The sequence below is a fragment of the Nelumbo lutea genome, chromosome 8 (assembly GCF_056320005.1).
Source record: "Nelumbo lutea isolate HS-2025 chromosome 8, American lotus-T2T, whole genome shotgun sequence".
Lineage (NCBI taxonomy): Eukaryota > Viridiplantae > Streptophyta > Magnoliopsida > Proteales > Nelumbonaceae > Nelumbo > Nelumbo lutea.
This window is the reverse complement of record NC_142691.1, coordinates 55343578-55353780: the sequence shown is the minus strand read 5'-3', so window position 1 is coordinate 55353780 and position 10203 is coordinate 55343578. Positions and strand designations below refer to the sequence as shown.

Below are 10203 nucleotides of genomic sequence, written 5' to 3'. Positions count from 1 at the left end.
TTTTGGTTTGTGCAATGTCCCTACTACGTTTCGAAGATGCATGATGTCTCTATTTTCAGATTTCATTGATGATTTTATGGCGATAGTTATGGATGACTTCTCTGTTTTTGGATCTTCATTTGATGCATGGTTGCATAGTTTGTCTTTGGTGCTTAAAAGATGTGATGAATTTAACCTTATTCTTAATTGGGAAAAATGTCATTTTATGGTTAAGGAATGAATTGTTTTAGGCCATAAAGTATCTTCTAAAGGTATTGAAGTGGATAGAGCTAAAATTGAGTTAATTGAAAAACTTCCACCTCCAAAATCGTTGAAGGAAGTTAGAGGTTTTTTGGGACATTCAGGTTTTTATAGAAAGTTCATTAAGGACTTTTCTAAAATTGCTAGGCCTCTAACTAATCTTTTAGTGAAGGACACACCGTTTGTAATTGATAGTGCTTGTTGTTGGGTTTCCTTCTTATGTGGAGGATGGCTCAAGAAGCCCATGTGGTATTTTTTAGCCCATGGATGAGGGTAATTTTGACCAAAATGAAAATAGTCAAAGGAAATAACCTTTTAGTGGTGTTGGCTGCCAAAAAGATTAGAAGAAGAAAAGAAAAAGGAGGGAATCCCGTGCAAAAACGGAGAGAGAAAAGGAGTAGACTTTTCAAATTCCAGCATGCACGTTTTCATCTTGTGCTTCGATCGTAGGTCGTTTATGGTCCGATTGAGCTGACATTTCGTAGGCATGCTCGCGACTTAAGGTTCTTCAATCTGAACGGTGGAGATCTGGTTTGGCTCACTGGTTTGTGAGATCTGAGTCAGTGAACAGTACCTCCATTTTGGGTGAGATTTCTCCATTATCTTGAAATATTTGTTGGTTTCCAAGGAATATATTTTCTTGATGATTTTCTGATTGCATGCCTCTAGTTTTATCTAGAGAGAACCCTTGTACAATGACTTTCTTGATAGTGAAAGTTTTTGGGTGACCGTGGTTTTTCCTTCCCACACCGGGAAGGTTTTTCCACGTAAATTTGGTTGTGTTCTTGTGTGCTTGTTCTTTGGTTTTAAGCTCTACTAAATTGTTTCCTAACAGATTCACACAAAGAGGGAGAAAAATATTATTTCTGCTGTTTTGAAAATTTGTTAGAGTTTACTTGATTTCATGATTCTCCCAACAAGTGGTATCAGAGCTTGTGGTTATTGTTACTGAATATTTTGTGTTGAATATGGAAGCTAATTTGAGTAGAATGATTACATTGAATGGTGCAAATTACCATACTTGGAAAGGAAAAATGGAAGATCTCCTTTATGTTAAACAATTTTATTTACCGGTGTTTGCCACTGAGAAACTAGAAAATATGTCTGAGGAACAATGAACCTTGTCACATCGACAGACTTGTGGGTATATAAGGCAGTGAGTAGATGATAATGTTTTGAATCATATTAGTGGAGAAACACATGCACGGACACTTTGAAATAAACTTGAAGAGTTGTATGCTCGGAAAACAAGAAATAATAAAATGATTCTCATCAAGCAATTGATGGCTTTGAGGTATCGAGATGGAACTTCGTTGACAAATCACTTGAATACGTTCCAAGGTATAATTAATTAGCTAGCTGGAATGGGTATCAAGTTTGATGATGAGATTCAAGGGTTGTGTCTACTGGGTACATTGCCAGACTCTTGGGAGACATTCAGAATGCCATTGAGTAACTCAACTCCGAATGGTATAATCAATATGGATCTAGGTAAGAGCAGTATTTTAAATGAAGAAACGAGAAGAAAGTCACATGGGTCTTCTCAGCAGTCAAAGATTTTGGTTACAGAAAGAAGGGGACGGAGTAAGAGCAGAGATTCCAGGAACAAAGATAAATGAAGAAGTAAGTCCAACAGGTTTGCTAATGTTGAGTGCCATTACTGCAGCATGAAAGGACACATCAAGAAATATTGTAGACATTTGAAACGGGAGAACAAGAAGAAAGGTAAAGAACAAGAGGGTGGTGATACCAAGGAAAATGATAGAGTTGCTACCACTTCTACTGAAGACTTTCTTGTTGTTTATGATAATGATGTTGTCAATATTGCATGTCATGAGACTAGTTGGGTTATTGATAGTGGAGCCTCCATTCATGCCACATCTTGAAAGGAATTCTTTACATCCTATACGGCAGGTGACTTTGGTACAATAAAGATGGGCAATGATGGCTTAGCCAAAGTCGTTGGTATTAGAGATGTGTGCTTGGAGATGAACAATGGCACGAATCTACTTCTTAGAGGGGTAAAGCATATTCCTGATATTCGCTTGAATTTGATCTCTACAGGTAAACTTGATGATGAAGGATATTGCAACACCTTCAATAATGGTCAGTGGAGCTTACTAGAGGTGCTATGATTGTTGCTCATGGAAACAAGCATTCTAGCTTGTATATACTGCAAGCAAGACTCTCACAAGACGCTATCAATGCTGTGAAAGATAAGCTTATATCAGAGTTGTGGCATAAGAGACTTGCTCACATAAGCGAGAAATGCTTGACAGTATTGGCTAAGAAGAATCTTCTTTCTAGCATGAATGATCAACATTTGGAAAAGTGTACTCATTGCTTGGTAGGGAAGCAGAATAGAGTTTCTTTCAACAGTTCCCCTTCTTCAAGAAAATGCGGTATACTTGATCTAGTACATTCAGATGTGTGTGGTCCTATGAAGACAAGAACTCTGGGTGGCGCATGTTATTTTGTGACCTTCATAGATGTTTGTTCAAGAAAGTTATGGGTGTACACTTTGAAGAGCTAAGATCAAGTGTTAGACGTGTTCAAACAGTTTCAGGCTCTAGTTGAGCGATAGACTGGGAAGAAAGTGCGATGCATCATAACAGATAATGGGGGAGAGTATTTAGGTCCTTTTGATGAGTACTGTAGGCATCAAGGCATTCGACATCAAAAGACACCTCTCAAGACTCCTCAGTTGAATGGTTTGGCTGAGAGAATGAACATGACTCTAGTTGAAAGAGTAAGATGTCTTCTTTCGTGGGCTCAACTGTGAAGATCCTTCTGGGGTGAGGCTTTGAATACAGTTGTACATGTTCTTAATCTCACACCATGTGTTCCTCTTCAGTTTGATGTTCCAAACAGAGTTTGGACTGGCAAAGATGTTTTCTTATGTTCATCTGCGTGTTTTCAGTTGCAAGGCATTTGTGCACATCCCAAAAGATGAGAGGTCTAAGCTTGATGTGAAGACACGACAATGCATCTTTGTTGGTTATGGTCTAGATGAATTTGGGTACGGATTATATGATCCAGTCGAGAACAAGCTAGTTAGGAGTCGCGATGTTGTGTTTATAGAAGATCAGACTATACAAGATGTTGAGAAGACAGAAAAAGCAATCCATCAATACAGTGATGATTTGATTGATTTGGATCCGATTCCTTTATCAGCATAGAAGGAAAATACCCAGGATGATCAATAGGGTACTGATGATGTAGATGCTCCTACGCAGGTCGAGACAGATTATCAGACTATTGATTAGTTGCTAAAACCAGAAATTCAACTCAGAAGGTCTACCAGAGATCGATATCCTTCCACATGGTATGATGCAAATGAGTATGTATTATTGACAGATGAGGGAGAGCCTCAATGTTATGCAGAAGACATGGAAGATGAAAATAGGGCACATTGGGCTGATGCTATGGAAGATGAGATGCAATCTTTATATGACAATCACACGTTTGATCTGTTAAAGTTGCCTAAGGGTAAGAGAGCTTTGAAGAACAAGTGGGTTTACAAGGTGAAGCAAGAAGAACATACTTCACAACCACGATACAAAGCCAGATTTTTTGTCAAGGGATTTAGTTAGAGAAAAGGTATTGATTTTGATGAAATTTTCTCTCCTGTTGTGAAAATTTTTTCCATACGTGTTGTTTTAGGCTTAGCAGCTAGCCTGGATTTAGAGATTGAGCAGATGGATGTGAAAACTGCCTTTCTTCATGTGAATTGGAGGAAGAGATCTATATGGAACAACCAGATAGTTTCGAGGTAAAAGGAAAAGAGGGTTATGTTTGTCGGTTGAAGAAAAGCCTTTACGGTTTGAAACAAGCACCCAGACAATGGTACAAGAAGTTTGAGTTAGTTATGGGGGAGCATGGCTATAAGAAGACTGCTTCTGATTACTGCGTTTTTGTGCAGAAATTCTCTAATGATGATTTTATTATCTTATTACTTTACGTTGATGACATGTTGATTGTTGGCAGAAATTCTTCAAGGATTGAGAATTTGAAGAAGCAGTTAAGTAAGTCCTTTGCCATGAAGGACTTGGGACCAGTAAAACAAATTCTTGGCATTCAAATTTGTTGAGACAGGAAAAAGAAGAAGTTGTACATGTCACAGGAACTACATTGACAAGGTACTTGAAAGGTTCCATATGGATAAAGCTAAAGTGGTTTCTTCTCCTTTATCTAACCCCTTCAAGTTAAGATCAGATCAAGGCCCTTCAATAGATAAAGAGAAGGAAGATATGGAAAAGGTTCCATATGTTTCAGCAGTAGGAAGTTTGATGTATGCAATGGTATGTACAAGGCCAAACATAGCTCATGCAGTCGGAGTTGTTAGTCGTTTCCTTTCGAACCCAGGAAGAAAGCATTGGGATGTAGTAGAGTGGTAAACCAGTGTTAGTCTACTCCAGGTTATCTGATTATTTTCTCTAGTGGTGCTGTTTCGTGGCAGTCAAGGTTGCAGAAGTGTATTGCTCTTTCTACAGTAGAGGCATAGTTTATTGCAGCAACAGAAGCTTGTAAAGAATTGTTATGGATGAAGCAGTTTGTAAGAAAGCTTGGTTTCAAGCAACAGAAATATGTCTTGTTTTGTGATAATCAGAGTTGATGGTGCGCGATCCGATCACTCCTAGCTGGCACTCGCGTGGCTTCCGAAAGGTACCTGAGATGAGGAAGAAGAAGAATCCCCGGGGGGTTTGCCCGGCGGGAACACTTCGACAATTAAATTAGTATTCTATGTAAGAAGCAAGGAGAGGATGAAGGCTAAGATTGAGATAGCGCAAGTAATCCAGAAGATACTAATTTTTTGAGAATAGGCTCCTTATAACAGAATTTCGTTGCAACAGGACTGCTGGCCTTTGATAGGGCGGGTACAACCGCCATTGTCGGCCTGCCACAGCCGTTATAGGTAGGACTGAGGTGGCACGTGCGGGGTTGATACTACCGGGTTCGTGCCTATCACGTAAATTTGGTTGTGTTCTTGTGTGCTTGTTCTTTGGTTTTAAGCTCTACTAAATTGTTTCCTAACAGATTCACACAAAAAGGGAGAAAAATATTATTTCTGCTGTTTTGAAACTTTGTTAGAGTTTGCTTGATTTCGTGATTCTCCCAACACTTGTTTGCATGCATTTAATTGTTTAAAAGAGAAATTGATCCAAACTCCCATAGTTTCGGCCCCATTTGGAATTTGCCTTTTGAGATCATGTGTAATGCAAGTGATGATACTTTAGGTGCAGTTTTAGGATAAAGAATATACATGAAATTTCATACCATTTATTATGCAAGTAGAACCATGAATGAGGCACAAAGAAATTATACAACAACAGAAAAAAAAAACTACTTGCTATAATATTTGCTATTGAAAAATTTAGACCTTATTTTATCTTATCTAAAGTGATTGTCTATCACCATTCTGCAATAAAGTATTATTTGCTCAAAAAGATGCAAATCCTAGGTTGATAAGATGAATTTTATTGTTGCAAGAATTTGACTTAGAAATCAAAGACAAGAAAGGCATCGAAAACATGGTAGTTGATCACGTGTGTAGATTGAACGGGGAGTATGTGGAGAGAATGGATGAACAGCCTTTGCATTATTAATTTTCTAATGAGAAATTATGTTTTGTGCATGATAATAATGAACCGTGGTATGCTGATTTTACTAATTTTCTTGTAGGTGACAAGTTGCCCCCTAACATTTCTTTTCATCAAAAGAAAAAACTTTATCTGATATAAGTCACTATCTTTGGGAGGAACCGTATTTATACAAGATTTGTGCAGATGGCATGGTTAGAAGATGCATGCCAAAGGAAGAGGTGTGGAATATACTTAGCTTTTGTCATGAAAAAGAAGCAAGTGGACACCATGAACCATCCAAGACGACGACGAAGGTTTTACAAAGTGGATTTTATTGGCCTACATTATTCAATGATACTTATGCCTATGTAAGTTCTTGTGATCGATGCCAATGGACAGGTAGTATATTAAGGAAAAATGAGATGCCCCTAAACAATATTCTTATTTGTGATATTTTTTTATGTTTGGGGCATTGATTTTATAGGTCCTTTTCCAAAATCCTTTAATAATGAGTATATACTTGTTGTTTTTGATTATGTGAGTAAATGGATGAAAGCAATTCCATGTCCCATTAATGATGCTAAGGTTGTAATCAAATTATTGAAAAAAAAAATATTTTTACTAGATTTGGTACATCGAGGGATATCCTTAGTGATGGAGGTAAATACTTTTGCAATAAACAATTTGATAACTTATTAATTAAATATGGTGTTTCCCATAAGATTATTACCCCGTATCATCTCCAAACTAGTGGACAAGTAGAAATTTCAAATAGGGAATTAAAAGGTATTTTGGAAAAGACTGTGAGCTTATCTATGAAGGATTGGTCAATGAAATTGGTTGATGCACTTTGGGCCCATAGGATAGCTTTCAAAACACCCAATGGAATGTCTCCTTATAGGTTGGTGTTTGGTAAGGCTTGTCACTTCCCTATTGAATTAGAGCATAAAGCATATTGGGCAATGAAACTGCTTAATTTTGATTTGCAAGTTATAGGTGAACAAAGAAAGATGCAATTGAATGAACTTGAAGAATGGTGGCACCAAGCTTATGAGAATTTTAGAATTTATAAAAAAATGACCAAGACATGGCATGATGCATACATTTAAAAGAAAGAATTCACAGTTGAAGACAATGTTCTTCTTTATAATTTTAGATTGAAGCTTTTTCCCAGCAAACTAAAGTCAAGATGGAGTGGTCCGTACATAGTAACTAGAGTTTTTCCCCATGGTGCAATTGAATATCTAATGAAGGGCAAAGATTAAAGCCTTACATTGATAGTGGACATAATGCTTTCTTCAACTCCACCATTCACTTTAAAGATCTATGAAAATGGAAACAGAGTCAAGCTAACGACTATAACTTAGAAAACTTTTCATTTATGCACTTTAAGATTTTTAGTTGTTTCATGTTTCTTTAATTCCTTTTAAGTTTTGTTTTAATTTTTTATTTTTCTTGTTATTGTTGTTTTTTTCTTCTCTTTTGATTGATGTAAAGTAGGTTGCAATTTTGGAGTCTATGGATAGGAAATTTCAGCATGTATAGCTGAAACCAAGACCAACTCGAAATGAAGTTTCTTTCCCTTCTTTTTGCTCTTTAATTTACTTGACATTGAGGACAATGTTAAATTTGAGTTTGGGGGGAGGAGATTGCATTTTTTGTGAACCCAAGAGCATGAGCATGGTTTGATTGCACTATTTTTTTTTTTTGAAATATGCTTTAGCTTAAGTTTGTGATTATTGGATTTTTCTTGATGACTAAAAGTCTAAGATAAATTCTTGATTGAAATCAAAAATGATTTAGAAAAGGAAGATAAATGTTAATCCTGAGAATAGATTGATTCTCGTGTTAACTCTATTGTATAATGAAAGTTGAAATTCTTGAGCACATTATGCCATGATCTTGTGAATTTTGTGCAACTTGGTGAATGATTGTGAGATATATGGATCAATATGATCATTATGTGATATTCTAGAACTTGTTTGATTAGGCCATATTTGGATCGTTTGAGCCTTTTCAAGCCAACCTTGATATATTTGAATCCTTAGTTACCCTTTTGAACCTTTTCAAAAGAATGACATGCAAAGCATATGATTAGCCACCATTCGAATTCTTTTCTTTAACACTCATTGTACTTAACCTGTCAAACCCGAAAAACCATGATCTACCCTTTAAGAGAGCTTAAATTTGCACAATGATGTTGATGAATGAAAGAAGGGAAGATGAAAGAAAAATAAAAGAAAAAGTATTGAGAAAGAAAGGAAAGAGGCTTCAGAAATATATCATGAGCTTAAAATTATGTGCTGAAAAGTTTATTCACTACCCAAGAAGATCAAAAGAAATAAGTTTGGGGGTTGTAATACATGTCAAAAATAAAGAATATGGGGATATCTGGAGAATAAATTTATATGTGCATATCCTTCTATGGTCTTTTGCTTTATAATTCCTTATCCTTTTTTTGTTAGCCCCTACCTAGGCCTCACATTACAAGCTTAATAAAGACCTATTGAAATAAAGTTTTATGATTGTCTACATTAGTGAAGGACTATGAAGAACAAGCCTATGGAATATCCAAAAATTTCAAAGATCTATTGGTTTGCATAATTTGAACTAAGAAACATGCATGACACTCGAAAATTGACAAACACACACACACACACTCACATACTTCAATTTTCATGATGAGATTTTATTAGTATAAGATACATGATAATTCTTGGATGGTATTTTGAATGCTTTCTAAGTTATACACCTTATATAATCTTTGAGGCATATACTTTGGAAAATCAAGATAAGCAAAGCATGATCAATTCATGAGATTAAGTATGATTTTATTCATATTTTGATTGAGGATGATCAAAAGCTAAGTTTGGGGGTATTTGATAAGCCTATATTTGTACATATTTTCAAATCTCAAATTTGATGATTTTGGTAATAATTTTTTTGGAATTAGTATAGTATTGCACTAATTATGATAAAATTGTTTTGCAAGATGATTTGGATCTTAATTGTGCAATTTTAAAGAGGAGTTTGATTTAATTGATCAAGATAATCATAGGGAAAGGACCATACAGCAATGATTCTCCATGATGTAGCCATGAAGGAGAGAATCCATTGAAATCACATTTGATATGTATGCACAAAAATCGGGAAATTTCCTGTTTTGATATAGTTCTTTTATTTTGGACATAACCTTCTGTGTACAACTCAGATTGAAGTGATTCAAATGGATAATTAAAGGTAAGAGGTAGGGCTATAACTCTTGTGTTTATCAATCAACCTAGTTCCGCCGCCAACCAAATGCAATTCGAGCTACACATTTCGGGTCTGGCAATTAGCAGTGCAGAAGAGATAGGAATTCAACTGAGATAAAGACTAAGAGACCTAATTTGTGTTGAATTAGGAATCTACATTAAAAAAAATTAAGGGGATGCTGCACTATAAAAAGGACTATAGACTCAAGGCAAGGGGGTACATCTTCAGAGAGAACTCAGCAGAGAAGAGAAGAGGAAGTAGTCTCAGCACATCAGAAGAGAAGAGAAAGCAATTTCAAAATGCCAGGGAGGGAGAGGAAGAATCTGAATTCAAGAGGGAGAAAGGCTTAGTTGATGCACTTGTCTTCTACTTTCAAAGGCTAAAGTTCTTTTGTTATTGTATTTATTCTTTCATGTGTTATTGTTGTGTTACCCCTTTAATTCTCTTGAGTATGTTGAATTTAATGATGTCTAACTAAATTCTCTTACCTAGGGTTTAGATGGATTTTGATATTAAGATTATATTGTTATTTGTTTAATTCAATTCAAGACCTTTATTATTTGCATGAGGAATTTTTATTGCTATGCTTAATGCTTTAAAAGAACTGACTTATCTTTTAATGATTTGATGATTCATTAATGATTAACCAAAGGATTGTTATGAATTATATCTCTAGGCAATAAAAATTGCATAATAGACTATGATATCGAAAGATGATTAGCTCATGTGTGGGAATCAAGGAAACTTAGTCAAATTCCCTTCTACGATTAGAGGTTTTCAAAGAAATTAATGCTTATTTTTTCTTTTGACAACTACTTAGAAATTTGATGGTAGAAATGGATTAATATGACTTGAGAAAGCTTATTAATTAATTTAGGGAAATCTACCATCACATGCAAATAACTTTAATATACCTTAGGGTAATTTTGGTCTTAAGTTGGATTAAATAGGCAATTATATAACATTGATTTAATGAAATGTAAACCCTAACTGCATTCATCCATCAATTCAGTTTTTATTAAGTTCTTCGATTTGCATAAATTCTTTTAACTTTTATTCATTCAATTGATTCATAAGTTCAACTTAGTTTGGTTTAAAATTGATTTGGTACTGTGATATAGTCTCT

At 35.4% G+C, this 10203-nt stretch overlaps 1 long non-coding RNA gene across 1 annotated transcript; it reads left to right on the top strand.

Moving 5' to 3' along the window:
* The first annotated feature begins 500 nt into the window (after positions 1 to 500).
* On the top strand, positions 501 to 9454 carry LOC148844271 (uncharacterized). The gene is made up of 3 exons (XR_016103767.1): positions 501 to 825; positions 5923 to 6190; positions 8815 to 9454. It is a non-coding gene; the product is annotated as an uncharacterized LOC148844271 (long non-coding RNA).
* The last annotated feature ends 749 nt before the right edge of the window (positions 9455 to 10203 follow it).